This window comes from Nematostella vectensis, chromosome 11 (assembly GCF_932526225.1).
Source record: "Nematostella vectensis chromosome 11, jaNemVect1.1, whole genome shotgun sequence".
NCBI classification, from domain to species: domain Eukaryota; kingdom Metazoa; phylum Cnidaria; class Anthozoa; order Actiniaria; family Edwardsiidae; genus Nematostella; species Nematostella vectensis.
The window spans coordinates 15,461,108-15,478,717 of record NC_064044.1 but is presented as its reverse complement, the minus strand read 5'-3'; positions in this window follow the sequence as shown (position 1 = coordinate 15,478,717).

Here is a 17,610-nt window from a genome sequence, read left to right as displayed (position 1 = left end):
AAAAATCGATTGTTTAATTCTTTGAATACGATAAACGCTGTAGACAAGCAACAAGATTTCATGATAAAATTTTTGGAGGAATCTCAGATATTTTTTGATGATCCAGCACAGCTTCCTCCAGTTGGTGACAAACCCTTGTATCATAGTCATCCTTATTATAGGTGAACAAGGGCAGGATGATGCACAGAAGAAGTTTAGAGACTTACTTATGCGCCTTAGAACTGGTGATTCAACAGAAGAAGACTGGCAGCTATTGCTCACAAGACAACCATCAACTGTTCGTAACTTGAATGATCTTGAAGATACAACAAGGTTATATTACAGCAATGATGAAGCAGCCAATTACAATTTTATTAAATTAAAAGAGTTAAAACAACCAATAGCTCATATTTTGGCAAGACACTTTTCCACCTATGCCAAACATCTACCTCCTGACGAAGTTTCCGGATTGGTACCCGAATTATTCCTTGCCAAAAATGCAACTGTTATGCTGACAATGAATTTATGGGCAGAAGTAGGACTATGTAATGGAGCGACAGGAACAATAGTTGATATCATTTTTGCTGAAGAAACATCTCCTTCTATCTTACCTATTGTAGTTGTGGTTGAGTTTCATAATTACAGAGGACCCCCTTTTATAAGTGATATACCAAATGCTGTCCCAATATACCCAATTTACTGCAACAGCTCACGCCATAGGTGAAATACACGAAAGGCAACAATTACCTTAAAAACTTGCTTGGGCTTTAACAATCCATAAGAGTCAAGGTTTGACATTGCCAAAAGCTTGGATAGATCTTGGTTAAAAGGAATATACACCAAGGCTTACATATGTTGCAATTAGCAGAGTAAGAACACTGGATTCATGTGTTATTGAACCAATGACATTAGAGCGACTCACACGTATTAAAAAAATCCTCTCGGCTAGAGTTTAGAGTTGCTGAAGAAACTAGACTGGCACAGTTAGCCTATAACACACAAAAGAATGCTCTAAATTAGCTTATTTTATCAGTCTACGTCAGGCCTAGATACATAATTCCGGATTTTTTTTAGGATTTTTAGAGTCAAACGGGATTTTTATAAAATCTAAAGATTTTTAGAAAATTATTTAGGGTTTTAGGAATTTTAGGTAAAATTCCTACCAAATACTTATGGACTTTCGATAGAAATGTGATTTATTCCACTAAACCGATCGTCAATAACGTTTTCTGATCATACAAAAAGTACCGGTCAGTGGTTTACCCCATATTCCAAGAATGCCTTGTTTGTTTCAATGGAAGGCCTGGAAGCATTGCTAGTTCAAAATGGCAGAAGCATCAGCCATTGATATTGATCCAGCCGAGCCCGAAGTTTTAAACGGCGAAAAAAATGCAGAAGTCCAGTCTTTATTGATGTTTTGAAGGCTCCAAGAGATGGCGACCTATCTAGGAAAAGGAAAATTGCTGTGAATCAAGGTGGAAACCGACGAGGGTTAAGGAACAAACCGACTTACTATGAACCAACAAAAGTTTCTGCTAAGCAACGCGTCGAAAAGTTCAAGGGGGAAGACCTTATCGTACGCAATAATGAGGTTTATTGTGCTGCTTGCAAGGAAGTGGTGAGTGTTAAAATGTCCATCATGAAGGTTCATGTTAAGAGCAAAAAGCATGAGCTTAACAAGGAAAAGTTAAAGAAGCTAGGCAAACGAGAAGAGGACATTGTCCAAGCATTGCACAAATATGACCAGAAGAAGAAGAGTACAAGTCATTGGAAAGGGAATTGAATAAAAAAGATGTCAGTATAATCTTTGACGGAACCACCAGAGATGGCGGGGCACTTGTGGTACTAGTACGCTTTGTTCATGAATGGGAGATGAAGTCTAGGCTTGTTTGTTTCCAGCTCACCCAGAGTTCAGTCAATGGAGATGAGCTGGCTCGGATCATCATCGAGGTGCTTCACAGGAAACTGGATGTGCTGCAGAGTCAACTTTTAGCTGCAATGCGGGTTAGAGCTCCAGTGAACACCAGGGCGCTCAGGACGGTGCGAATTTTATATCCAGACATGCTTGATGTCGGATGTATTTCCCAAGCCGGTTCGTATCTACACCTGTTTGTATAAGCGATATACTGGCCAAGCAAGACTGTAAACTGTATGAAAAAGCTGTAGCCATTCCAAACCACCCATTGCATTCATACTTACCCGCTATAAAAGAAACCAAATACAATCTTCGTGGTACGCGCTATATAACACCAAATGTAAAAACTGAATGATTCAAGAACACTTTCATCAACCGAATTGCATTCAAACATTTAATGTAACTTAGTAGTTAGTCTAATTTTTAGAAATTAATTGTAACATAGGATATGTATTCTTATCCTTTGATAATAAAGATTATTATTATTATTATTATTATTACTTTCTTGACCGAGTTGGTGTGAAGTCAGTCACTCCAGCCTTGACATCGTCTCTGCGTTCCTTGCACATGACGAAGAGTTCGCGAAAGCATCCCGGCAGAAGCTATCCGATGCACTACTACACAATCCAGTTCAGTTAAGGGTTGAGTTTGCAGCCCTTATGGAGCTTGAGAAGTTTGTTAAAGCGACCTATACTTTAGAGGGAGACGGCGCTTTGGTTTTCATTGCATTTGAAAAGTTAGAGGAGCTAGGTGCGTTTATCCACATGCAGAACTTTCCTACAATTGCAAACACCCTTCAACAGATGTTTCCTATGAATGTCGCTGATCAACGCAGGTGGTAACAGTATGCCGTGAGAGAGTCTTGTGCCGTCCCGGTATTTAAAGCAGCACGACTTTTCAACCCAAAGTATGTGAAAGTGTCTCGACTAAACGCTGCAGACATCGACCAGCTGGATGAAGTACCATTCCTGAACAACAACGAGATCCAGTCGCTAAGGACTGAGCTGCCGATGTACCTCGTGAAAGCAGACATCCCCGATGACTTTGACCCTCAGGCAGACATCTGGCCATGGTGGAAATCAGTAAGTCAAGAACTCCTTGCATGGTCTGCTGCAGTCCAACGAATCGCGCTCGTACAGCCATCATCTGCAGCTGCTGAGAAAGTTTTTTTCCCTGTTGGCCACGTTTGGGGATCAACAGCATGATGTGCTGGAGGACTATATCGAGGCGGCCTTGATGCTCAGGGTTAATACTCGTTAACTTTTGGGACGGTATGAAGTTGCGAGTTGCAGATTGTTCATTTTGCAATTGTTGTATATATCAAAGTAAACTGCCATATTTATAACTAAATTTCACTAACTCGATATTATTGCAACCTTATGAATCGGGGTAAAGGACAAACTAATCAGTTATCTCTATATAGTGCTTAATTAACCATTTTAAAACAACCCTTGAGAAAGCACTTCCCTGACCTTTTATTTTTGTTCTCTTACAGATCTCAGGATAGAATTTGTCATGGCAAGTCCAACAAAACGTACAGGTACTAATTCAATTTAATTTAGTTCCCTATGCTTGTATTACATTTATATAGCACTGTTTCAAAAAAAATTCAAGTTTGACATCTAATAAACATGTTTTTGTTTATCATACAGATACAGAACCAGGTTATGTTCACTGTGTGACTGGTCTTAATAAATCCCAACGCATAAAGCGTCAGTGGTATGAATTGCAACTCCAAACGTCGCCGACGAAATATAAACGTGTTGTAGGCTTTGATAAAAAGTCGCATGAAAAGATCCTGCATCTCAAAATACTCAAAGCCCAGTCAAGATCACCAACGTTACAGAACATGAGGGTGGTGATCTCCTTATAGGTCACTCCTCGTCAATCCTTTCACTTACTCCTGTAGATGTAAAGTTTGAAAGCAAAAAGTCAGATATGCCTTCAAAGTTCCTTCCAGCAATTGCCATTGATATCTCTCTCGAAAAGTTGACTCAGTTAACTCGTAACCAAAGTGTGAATGTCCAAACGTTGCTAACCGTCGGAGATGCTGCCCCAAAACAAGTGACAAAACGCAATGAAGAAACAGGGTTGATAAAAGAGGACTGCATTCTTGAAAATTCGACTGGAAATGCTACCATTCACATTTGGGATAACATGTTGGACGTTGTAAAAAAAAAAACTCAACTTACCGAATCAAGAATCTTAGTGTCAAAAACTTCTCAGGAAGCAACCTTCTTGGCACTACAATCCATACCACCTTTACAGAAGTTGCCACTGAGGTAACAGATCCAAAAGGAAAAAGTCTCCTTGATTCTCTAGAAAGAACGGTAACCGTCGAAGAGTTTGAGATGATAGATGATGATGTCTTCATGGATGATGTCTTCATGGTTTGCCAAGTCAATCATTGTAAGAAAAAGATTCCTTGCATGCCAGGGCGTAAAGTGTCCACCTGCTTATCCTGTAACACTACACAAAAGATAAAAACAGCCACAACTGCAGCTAGTGCAAGGCTATGTGCAGAGATTGATGGCAAAGATATATGGTTCACAGCCATGGACAAACCGATGCAGAATCTACTAGAGAAGGTTGGGTTGACAAAACAAACTGACACTCAAACTATTAAGGAGGCTTTGTGTGAACTTGAAGGTATCACCATGACTTACAACACTAAATCCAACTTTATCATCAACATTGGGTAAAATATGTCAAGAGAACAATGGAACGAGAGATCACACCCAAACTATTAACCCTTTATAGACCATAGGCCACTCAAGTGGCTCTCCTAACAAGCGGCCATAGGCCACTGAAGTGGCCAAAGCAATACAACAACTTTGTAGCCTGCTATTGGTCGGTAAAACAATCGCTTTTATTTTGTTTGATAGTCCCACCAATCAGAATAAAGATCAAGGGTCCCTTGGGCATTAGACCATGTGCTCACGTTGTGTATGCGATTTTATACGAATTTTTGAAGTGCGAGATAGAGCGAGATTATAACAACATGGCAGCGTGCGCAAACATATTCGATAACGACAGCGATGATGAAGAGTTTTACGGTTTCACAGCCAAAGATATTGGCAGGAGAGTGGCAGAAGATGATGGGCAGGCTAGTGGAGAGAGAGTGATTTATCGTTTGGAGAAGAGTCGAGTGAGAAAGAAGAGTTGGAGAGCGGAGACGAAGGAGAAAGTGATGAGTGGAGTCGGGAACTACATGAAGTTGAACTCGCTCCTTTTGATCGTGTAGTCGGTCCTACAAATATTCTTCCAGCTGAAGCGAATGCCACCGATTTCCTTGAACAGCTCTTTCCCCCTGATTTAATCGACCTGATTGTGGAAGAAACAAACAGAAATGCCAGGCAAAAGGATGCTGATCCAACGTATTGGGAACCCGTGAACGCGAGCGACATCAAGATATATCTCGCGATAAGACTGCTACAAGGAATCAAGTCTGTACCGTCAGAGCGTGATTACTGGGCCACAAGCCCGTTTCTAGGGGTGAAAAGCATCAAGGATGCAATGTCAAAGAACAAGTACGTGAAGATAAACCAGTATCTTCATTTCAACGATGCTGAGAAGGCCAAACCGCGTGGTCACGAAGAACACGATAAGTTGTTTCATGTTCGCCCGCTCATCAAACGATTGTCTGAGACATTTCTCGAAGCCTACAAGCCCAATCGGGAAAACGCAATCGATGAGGGATTGATCAAATACAAGGGAAGACTTGGATTCAAACAGTACATGCCTCTGAAGCCAGCGAAAAGAGGCATAAAAGTTTGGCTCCGGCTGACTCACACACACATTATGTGTCGGTGTTTCAAGTCTACACCGGACGCCCGAAGCAAAACACAGCTGAAACCGGCCTTGGAGCCAGAGTCGTTACTGACTTATCCAGAGATTTAGTCGGAGGACACTATCATTTATTTATGGATAATTTTTTTTCAAGCTTTGATCTTTTAAAAAAGCTTAAGAATGATGGTATTTACGCCACTGCAACGACAAGAACAAACAGGAAAGAGTTTCCGGCTGAAGTCAAGTCCGCCAAACTCACAAATCGTGGTGATGCCTATGTAATGCAAAGGCAGGGGATCCACGCCACAGCATGGAAAGACAAAAAAAACGTTTTTTTCTTAAGCAGTGGAAGCCAGCCAGAAGGCCAAGAGACTGTAAACAGGAAAGGGAAGGATGGCACATTAGAGAAAGTGTCCGCGCCGCCGTGTGTTGTCACCTACAACAAGCACATGGGCGGCGTGGACTATCAAATCTCGCCAGTGGTATCGCTATTTATTTATATTTCTATTCGAGACTGCGGTGGTAAATTCGCATGTTCTACGGAATTTGTCCCCAAACCACAAGAAGATAACGCAGCTGGACTATCGGCTAGAACTTATCGAGGGGTTGATCGGCGGAAACTCGTCGAGAAAGCGCAAACGTGCTTCTACAGAGATTGAGGTGGTTGACGGAAAGTCACATTTCCCAGTAAAAGTGCCAATAAACAGATGTGTGCACTGTGCTGCTGAATCGGAAAGAAAGCGATCAACCTGGGGATGTGTTTTATGCAATGTCACGCTTTGTGTTGGCTGTTTCGAGCCATTTCATTTGAAGTCAGTTGAGCGAATCGGAGCGTACCACAATGGCGGCGCGAAATTTGAATCTTCCCATGAACACTAAACCCTGGAAATTGACTTATTTCTGTGAAGTTACACTCTTGATTTCTAGTTGAACCAATTGAACAACATTGTAAGGATACATGTTTTATATTATGAGGTTTGAAAATGTAGTGTGTTTGACAAATTGTTATAGTATACAACAACAATTGTAGTATTATCAAACTTTTCAATGAACTCTTTATTCTTCAAATATTTTTCATAGCTCATGAAGTGGACTTTTCCCACTAATATTTGCTGTAAGTGAAAGAATAAACATATGTGAGTCACTGAATTTTTTTGTGTTCACTTTGGTGGTATATTGAAAGAGATATAAAGAAAAGAAAATTAGAAGGCATGGATCCCCTGGCAATCCCCAATTAGCACTGGTCATAGGGACCACCCTTGGGATTTGGAGTCTGGTCTATAAAGGGTTAAGGAGCCTTTGTGTGAACTTGAAAAACTTGATACAAAAACATGTTGCGTTACATATAAACTAGTTAATAAAATGTTGTGTTATTCTTACAAAAATGTTTTACTTATATGCTGCTCATTTACTGATTACATTTCACAAAAATTGAAATACATATTGTATTTAATCGAGTAAGCGCCACGCTCCAATAAGCGATGCAGCTCCAGGCTGTTGCTTTGTTATGAAAGCTAAAAACTTAGTTTAGCAATGTCAAATGAGACTTCATTAAGCACCGCCCTCGAATAACCGTCGCACCACACAATACAATTACATAAGCGTGGCGCCGCTTACTAGAGTAGATACGATATGCCTGTTTCGGAGCCTGCATTGCATAACCATTGGTTACTCCTAGTACAAAAATATCCCAGCGCAATTATGGCAGAGAACTTATCAAAAAAAATATATAAGCAAAATCAGGCAGCAGAAAGTAATATGATATCAATTTTCCGGTTTATACGGAGTTGGGGACCCAGGGTCGAGCCTTGACAAGCCATTCAAGACCATCCTCGGAGACCCAGGGGCATTTGTCATGTGTCATGATGTGCGGCTTGCGAAAGGAATGTCACACTCGCATACTTACATCGATTTGTCATCAAAACGTATTTATTTTCATGGGCTTGGGCTGTTTTATGTCAGCAATTTCGCTACTCACTTTCTATCGCCCGAACCAATCATAATGCAGGATTTGTAATAGTATGCGAGTGGGATTTTACTCACTCTTCATATACCCAGATGGGTGTTTCGTGGGCGTTTGGAAGACACATGTAAACTATGTGGAAACTAACTGCGGAAAACTGCGAGCGGGCAGCGCCAAACTGATTCCACTGAAATGCCCCAGTACCGTGCGTTAGTCTTGATAAGCACAATTTGTTTTTTGTGGTCCAATTAATATCCTCATATTTACGAGCACAAAACGAGACTCCTCTCTGCTAAACGTCATATTCCGTAGTTTATATGTGTTCTGATGCCAAAAATATCAATTTGAAAAGTTGCTGTGAAAATTTTATCTGTTCCTTTTTCCAGCAGATAGCTCGAAAACAGTTTCTCAGGAAATTACGGGCCGATATTGATGGGTCATAATTGAATAAGAAGTACACTCGGCCCATAAATGACGTTTGTAAATATCTCCTTGCCTTTTACGCAAATTTTAAAATAAAACTGAAATGTCATTCCGTTGTTTTTTTTGGGCAACTTGATATCAGTTATCTATACAGGTTGAATTTTTTTTATTATTTTTGTGAATTATCACTAAATACTCTTCATATTTTTTTTTTCAGGAATCAAAACATCCAAGAATCTGTGTAATAGGAAAACACAGTCCAATATGGTTTTGTGTTCGAAGTGCCAGCAATGGCAGCACAGAGGCTGCGCAAAAATACTCAGTCTCTCTGACTACACTTCCAACTAGCGCTGCGTCCATTGTTAAAACTGATTGTTTTATATCGTTACAAAACATCCAAGAATCTGTGCAACCTAATAGGAAAACAGTCCCAAATGGTTTGTGTTCGACCTTGTTTGACGTGCAGCAATGGCAGCACAGAGGCTGTGCAAAAATACTCAGTCTTCCTACACACCCAAATGGCACTGCGTCCACTGAAAAAAAAATGATTGTTTTATATCGTAACAATCATTGCATTGTTTCCAGTCCAGTCATTGACACCATTCAGTGGTTTGACCTATCACTAATATATATTGAAAATCAATCCAATTTATAAAAAAAATTGTAGAAAAAAACAAAAACATACGAAAAAACATTTGAGAACTAGGCATAATAGTCAAAGGGCATACTTTGAAAATGAGGAAAAGCTAATCATGGCTTGTTGTTCAATAGTAAGATAAAGGAAGGCACACTTTGATAGAGAGAATACACAAAGTAGTCGAGTGTAAATAGATTCCTAAAATGTACATATATTTATACAGAATTGACAGAATAGACACTTTAAATTGATTTTTGTAATAGATGCATCAGTGTCTATTTATAAAGGCTATACAACTAGAGAGATATATTTATTCTGCAATATATATTAGTGTATATTTAAACAGAAGGCACCACTTAAATCGAGAGATCAAGGTCAAAATTCAAGACCTTTCTACGACATTGAACTTAAAAAAAATTACTTATACCAGCATTAACCTGCATAAATATAACAGTGAGCAACAATCCAAGTAAATAAATCAAAGCATAATCATAGACTCTGTGATATACGGCTTACAATGGAAGGATTGTAAATAATAAAAAGCTTTTCCAGTAAATATAAAAGAAACTTTGGAACATTATTATACAGTGTATTAACTGAGATTACATTTTGACCCTTTTCAGACCGGGGGGGGGGGGGGGGGGGGTTTGAGGCCCCCAGCACCTTTGAACTGTTATAATTTTAGTTCAGCTAGAGGATTGAAATTTAACTACTTTTCCTAAAATTTATCTGGAAGCAGTTTGGTGTAAAATTTTGATGTGTACCCTGGTAACCATAGCAACCAAGTTTTGAGACAAAGGTTTAATAAAACTTAGGCAAAACACTTTAAGTCGTTAAGATCAACAATTAATACGACGTGCTAACGTAAAACCATGTCATATAACGTTTTATACCAAGTTTTGAAAAAACTTGAAATAGTGCTTGTAGAAATAGCAAAAAAAACATACAACTTGAAACAAAGTTTAAATATTGTCAGAAAGCTTCAGATTTTGCCACATTTTAGTTTAAATTCAATAAAATAAATAACGGCAGGAGAAGCGATTAAATACCTTCCATATGCGATGTCTTCGCCGCATCCTCGGTATCCATTGGTCGGATAAAGTTACGAATAACGAGGTCCTCGAAAGATCAGGTTTACCGACGCTTTTTACCCTACTTCGTCAACGCAGGTTGAGGTGGCTAGGCCACGTTTGTCGAATGGAAAATGGCCGTATTCCCAAAGATCTTCTTTACGGCGAACTTGCACACGGATCAAGACCTGTAGGACGCCCGAAGCTCCGCTTCAAGGACTCATGCAAGCGTGATATGCTCGCAATCGGCCTCGACGTGGACAACTGGGAGAAGCTTGCCGAGGATCGCAGCAGATGGAGGTCTGAATGTGCTGCCGCACTCAACTCAGGGGAGTTAGAGCTGAAAAGAGAGGCCGAAGAGAGAAGGCAGAGGAGAAAGGCATCCGAAATTCGAACTGGATCAAACCCATCTCAGACGTCTGTCCTCGTTTGTCGTTCATGTGGTCGCACATGTGCTTCGCGCATCGGGCTTTTTAGTCATGGAAAGAAATGCCAACGTTCATCGCGCTGATGTCATGGACACTGACTGTCCGAAGACTGCCTACTACATTAAATCCAAGATGGCGGATCCAATTACTTTAATTAGGAGTCCATTTCAAAATTATGTTATATTAAAGGTACCATGTCAATCAATGACGTCACAGGTGTCATATATTGTTGTAATCGAAACAGTGTCACTAATAATATATGTCTACTGCAAGATAATAACATTATCGAAAAAAAAAACAGAAATAAACTATTTATTTATAATTTATTATTATCTATTATTATTTATTAATTAATTATTTGTTAATTATTTATTTATTATTAATTAATTATTAATCGGTATTTCAAACCGTTAATAAACACTGATGAATAATATTTATTCTTCTAGTTCACTATCACCACTATTTGGGCCTTTTGCATTGATTCGTTGTGAAATTTGAGCTATATGCCTCCTAGGAAGGGCTTCGTCAAACGAAAGTTTGGAGAAACTAAAACTGAAGTTTTTTAAACGTATACTAGGAGTCCCCTCTTAAACTACAAGTTTAACTATATATGGAGAACTGGGTAAAGTCCCACTGATAGTACAAATTTCTTCCCTAGTGGTAAAATTAAGGTGTCGAGTAATAAGTAGTACATATGTGGGGGAAACGGCTAAGATAAGCATATCCTCAACAACTAATGTCCCTGTGAAGATTATTAATACCCTATTTCGGGATCTAAAGACGCTACAGGAAATAAGGGTGGCTATTTTGAGTGCCTGCGAGCCTCAAATAATTTGCCGCCAATTTTTTTAATATGGCAGATAATATGTCGAATTTTAGAGGTTCAAACTGATAATCCAATTAGTAGATTTCATTAAAATGTGATCGTGAAAAAGGCGAAGGTGAACGAAATTGAGTTCATGCATAGCTTTCTCGACATTGTGCACACTGCAAGGTGGAATTTCTGTTTTGAAAAAAGGTTAAAAGTTTAAAAAAAAAACCTGCTCACCGAGGCCAAGTAAAATCATTTACCCCATTTTGGATGGGAGTGTAAAATAACTTCATCCAGATTGGCCAGAGAACACATCCAGATTCTGTCAGTTTTGACTGTAGCATTCTAGAAAATGGAAACTACTTTTCAAATCAAACGTCAAAATCTGTCAAAATTCGCTAATCGCATACTTTCAATAAGTCCTCATTAGCCAATAAACAGTAAACACACCTGTAGAAGGTACGAAACCGGCCTTGTGAACACTAAAAAGGCCGTCAATTTGTCATGCGAGAACAAACTTTAGGCAGGCATACTAGCCGAGATGCGTGAGGCCTTTTTCATGCTGACACCAGTAAAGTCTCCGCAAAACCGGCTTCACTCCAACGACCACACAGTCAAAGGAGAGCCAACTAAAAAGAGACTCAAAACAAGGGAATACAAGATCCAGCGCAACGGGATCGCTTTTGTGGAATCCTGCAAGGCCAAAACCTCCCATTCAGCTGCAAAACTCTGCGAGTACATCGTAAAATCGACGTGTCCAAGGGGCCTCCAGTACAGACCGAGCAGAGCCTTCCAGGCCGTGATGAGCAGGATCTGCCGCAAAGCAGAACCGAAATTTCTCAAACTTATGGTCAAGCAACAAAAGAGAAACATTGCTGAGTTCGATACCAACTTGCGCTCCCTCAAAGCTAATGTTCCCTTCACTCCGTCCAGGTGTAACACCACCAAAACAATGTCCAATAGCGAAGATAGCAAGAGTTCCTCCCGGTCCGAGCGAAGGCATATGGTTTCTAAAAAAAAATGACAAAAGACAAAGTTCGAAAAGACCGCCAATTCATTTTAATCTGATGAGCAAGCACAGGGACAAGTTGTCGGTTCCAAGAAAAAAGGAGCAGAAGAACCTCATCCTCGAAGGGAGAATAAAAACCCTAGTGCTGAGAACCAAGTTAACCAGAGAGGTCATTAAGGCGATCATCGCGCCCTCTTGTTTCCAAGTTAGTGTTTTTATCTTGGATGACTAGCTTGCATAGCGAAAGTTACACATGCACTAAAAATTTCGAGTCACCAAGAAATAGTTCATAAAGACTATTTTTTGACCCAGTGATAGACACTCCATTGGCCAGGGTAAAAAGAAAGGTGAAAAGTAAAGAAAAAGCTGATTTGCACGGCACCTAGACGAAATAGTTTGTAGACAATGGCATGACAATAACAATCCAGACACCAGTCCTTAAAATCTTCCTCATGGTAAGATATATTGAACTGTAAAGCTCGCATCAAAGCCGAAGATACGAGCGTTATTCGTCACATCTTCGGACAATCCACGCGCGAGAGCTTGTTCAAATTGCATCGAAGTAATGAATGACTTCCATCGTTATGAAAGTAAGCCTGAATACTGTTTCTTTGTGGTAGCATATCAAAAATTATGTCTTTTATATCAGCCTGCCCCGGATCGAAATCCTGTCACTGCTATTGGCTGGCTGCACAACGTTGCTGTAGAATTACATAGCATTTTCTGATCTTATGAGCTTTAAGCATTTTCCTAAGCTGTCCGCATTGTTTGTTATTGTGCAGCCAAACTCATGGTTCTGTATTTTGATATCAGTGCTATCGCTTGTATACAATATAACGTTTTATCTTTTCGAGTTTAGTCATTTTAATTATGGCTGAAAAAGCAATTCAAGTATCAATAGGAAGCAAAAAGACCTTGAAAAGAACAGCTGCCTGTCAAACCTTGCCAGAGCCAGACAAGTGAGAGGTTTCAACAGTGTGCTTCGACAGGAGGCAGCTATGGACACGATAAGAGTGACCGGCCATGGAGATACCACGATCTAATGGTGCTGACATGGAGCAAAGACGTGCTGATCAACTGGCTCCAGGAAGAAGGACTTCTTGCAAATACCCTAAATGCCAATCTTATATGCGGCTCATTGCATGCAATGACAGATGCGATGGTGTCAAATGGGAATGCAGGCGCCAAGTGGACAGCAAAAGGAATAAGGCAAAGAAATCATTGAGGGCTGGCAGCTGGTTCGCAACCAGCAATCTGACGTTGGAAGAAATTCTAAATTTCACGTACTGGTGGTCCCAAGACAAAGACCAGATATGGCATGAACTAGCTTTTGCCGCGAGACGTGCGAGGTGGCAAAAATGAACCGAGCAGTGAAAAGCCAAGGCCAGTTTTCTACCCTTCGGAGTAAGGAAGTATACGTTCTCCTTGTACCTGGCAGAGTTCATGTGGAGATACATGAACAAGGACTTATTTCAGGAGTTTCTGTCAGATGTCAAGGAACTGTACAAAGTGTGAATCAGCCGCTACTGAAACAGGTCCATCTCCTGACCAAGGTGCACCTAGCTAAAAGGTGCACGCCATGTAGCTTGTAAGCTAAAAAACGGTAGAGCATTGTTTGGAGTCCCTGTGGAAGGACTGGGACTAGCCCGGTCAGAACTCATTGTAGTTCTTTATCATTCCGTTCGTTCATGTAATAAAACATCATTGCAAACAGGAAAAAGAAGCGCTCTTATCTATGATAAAGAACTACAATGGACACACCCGACAACTCATGCAAGACCGAAAGAAAGCCTAACCAAACTCCCAAAAGGCACAGCAACAACAAGCCCCACTGGAATTTCCGTCGAAACACCCACACGACCTAGCCCCCCGCTCACGAGAGACACTGGGCCAGGAACTGGGACAACAGGCAGTGATACACCAACCAGACCACCAGAAACTGAGCCAGGATCAGCGGAAGCATCCGAACCAGTAAGCCCAGCCAAACCACCATCCAACCCCCCACTCGAGAAGAAGATACCCTTAGCCCTGAGGAGGCTACAGGACTACAACAAGAAAGGACTACTTGAACAATGAACACAAACATTAGTCAAAAGGACACATTGTTATATTGTTATGTTATATATCAGTATTTATCATCCCCACCATGCAGGAACACTAAATACTTGGGGGGAGATAGAGCATTGTTTGGAGTCCCTGTGGAAGGACTGGGACTAGCCCGGTCAGAACTCATTGTAGTTCTTTATCATTCCGTTCGTTCATGTAATAAAACATCATTGCAAACAGGAAAAAGAAGCGCTCTTATCTAAATGGCTCCTTTAGGAGCCACCCACATATGATAAAGTCAGACCCCGAATGCTTCTCATACCACGATACACACACGACACGATGACATGGAAATGCAAAAAAATAATACAAAAAGGAACATGATTAAGAAACCCCTTATGATGTTTTTTTTTTCAATACGATGACAAAGAAATGCAAAAAATAATAAAAATGTTGTTGTTGTTGAGACGTCAGAACAAAAGTGTCTACATGTAGAAATCAAGTGGCAGAATGGCGAACATTGGAGGGTTAATTTGGAGCCTCGCTCTATTGTGCGACCCCACCTTGTATACTACTTGGCTTAAAATTTATTTCTATTTTTTTTTTAATTTTTATAATAATTTAAAGACTTAAAAGGTTGAAAAATATATAGATTTATACATACCTATATTAGCTTTATTTATAGATATATTGTGAAAGTGATTAAATAAAAAATAATCCATTTTGTGGCAAGTGTGCTCTATTATCAGCTTTGAAAGTGCACGTTTTTTTTAAAATGCACATATTAAACTTCTGGTCATCAGAAGTAGAGCAGAAAAAGCAAATAGAAAAACAGAACAGGCGAGACTGAGGGAAAAAGTTTAAATCCAAGGTCAACTAGTCAATCTGGCAGTTATAAGCTACATGTGCGCTGCACCAAGTCATCCCCAGGGCTACTAGCACCCATGAAATCACATGAATAACATTCATTTTTAAGAAGTTCATGGGCTGTCATCATAATTAACTTTATTATGATCAGAAATTTGCTCTTGGCAAGCCACCAGCTATGGTGCCTACATCAACAATTGCACCTGGGCCTTCATGACATGTTGAATATGCATTGTGTTAAACGGTTACTGGAACTTCTGTTGCCTGTGACTATCAGTAAGACCTCACAGAACCACATCCAGAAGCGAGTAGAGAACAAGAACGGCAAAATGGAGGCCGAGGTTCTGATGCAAGATGCTGCTGTTCTAGATTTGGGTGAAGAGGTACCAGATCATCAACAGGCTGGTAAGAACACCAGGATGAAATTACTTTTAAGAAAATAAAAAAGTGGATCTGACGCAGACAAGGATATGCTAATTGGACAAATTAGTAGAATAAGTTTTGAATCCCAGGTTTTGGATAGTAGATCACCAAAGTTTTCTAGTGTATATGTAAGAATGGATGATACTTTTTTTAGTAGAGTAAGTAATTAGTAGAATAAGCTTTGAATCCCAGGTTTTGGATAGTAGATCACCAAAGTTTTCTAGTGTATATGTAAGAATGGATGATACTTTTTTTAGTAGAGTAAGTAATTAGTAGAATAAGTTTTGAATCCCAGGTTTTGGATAGTAGATTACCAAAGTAAATGGATGATACTTTTTCTTTGATTTTCATTCTAGTCTTTTACATTTTACATAGTATTATAAGTTGTCACACAAGCAAAATATATATAAGCCATTAATAAGGCATAGCTTTGTTTAGGATAAATCTAGATTAAGGATTGTCGAGTTTGAAAATAAATAAGACATAGCTTTGTTTAGGATAAGTCTAGGTTAAGGATTGTTGAGTTTGTAAATATATTAACTCAGTATTAGCAAATCGTTGATTTTTGCTTGTCCATGTATTAATATGCATATATATTGAAAATCAATAAAATTTATTTTAAAATTGTGTAGAAAAAACATATAAAACATACCTAAAGCATTTGAGAACTAGGCATAATAGTTGAAGGGAATGTTTTGAGAATGAGGAAAAGCAAATCATGGCTCGTTGCTCTACATTAAAATAGAGGCACGCTTTGAGAACAACAAAAACAGAGAGAATATACACAGTAGACAAGTGACTGTAAACAGATTTCTAAAATGTACATATATTAAAACAATTGAGAGAATAGACACTTTAAATTGATTTTTGTGAAAGATGCATCAGTCTATTTATGAAGGTTATACAGCTGGAAAGATATATTAATTCTGCAATATATTAGTGTATATTTATACAGAAGGACCCAGGAGAGAAGATTGAATGCCAAGGCAAAGCAAGTACAGATCAACAAAAGCAAATTTTGCAAGAGAAACTATCACAGTAGCCATCATGTTGAAGGATAGTGGGTTTTTGGTGGAGTTTAAGCACCTTGCTGCGCATAACATTATATCCAATCTACAACATGGTTTTCGTGCAGGTTTTTCCTGCGAGACGCAGTTAATCCTAGCGGTACATGACTGGGCTTCGATCCTTAATAAACATGGCCAAGTAGATGTTCTTCTGTTAGATTTCCAAAAGGCCTTTGATAAAGTTTCGCACTCGAAGCTACAGCAAAAGCTTAAGCTCTATGGCATCTCCGGAAAGACTCTGTCCTGGTTATCTGCTTTCTTAACAAATCGTTCGCAGTTTGTTGCCGTCGATGGTGCAAAATCTAACGCGGTACCCGTTACATCAGGTGTGCCCCAGGGCACCGTCCTCGGGCCAACACTCTTCCTCCTATTTATCAATGATATTGCTGATTCTCTAGATTCACAGATGCGGTTATTCGCGGATGATGCCATTGTCTATCGCCAGGTTGACTCGGTCGATGATCATCAAGTCCTTCAACATGACCTCGACAATCTCTCTGATTGGTCTGATACCTGGCAGATGGCCTTTAACGTCTCCAAATGCCATCTGTTATCCGTCACTAACAAACGCAACCCAAGCCTGCATGAATATGAGATTAACTCTCAAATACTATCTTCTGTTGACTCCCATGATTATCTGGGCGTGCGCTGTTCTCGCGACCTACGATGGGGGAGCCACTGCTCTAAGATCGCAAGCAGTGCTAGCAGTACACTAGGTATAATCAGGAGAACCCTTAAACCATGCTCAAGAGAGGTTAAAGAACGTGCCTATATGACATTAGTCAGGCCTAAACTTGAATATGCCGCCGCTGTGTGGAATCCGTACACCACCAAGGATGTTTCCCTCCTCGAGCAGGTACAAAAAACCGCCGCGCGATTTGTAACTTCCAACTACAATTATAAAGCCAGCACTACAGAAATGGTTGAGTCTCTAGGTTGGGACACTCTGGAAACAAGACGCCTCATGCTGCAACTATCAATGTTTTTTAAGATCAAAAACAACATAGTCAAAATCCCATTCCCGACAAGCATCCAAGAGAACACAAGAACATCCAGAAGGACAGATATAAGCTATAGACAGTTGCAAGCAAACGTAAACGCGTTTGGCATGTCCTTCATACCAAGAACAATAAGAACTTGGAACTTGGTATCTGGTGACATTGCGGCCCTGCCATCCTTACAG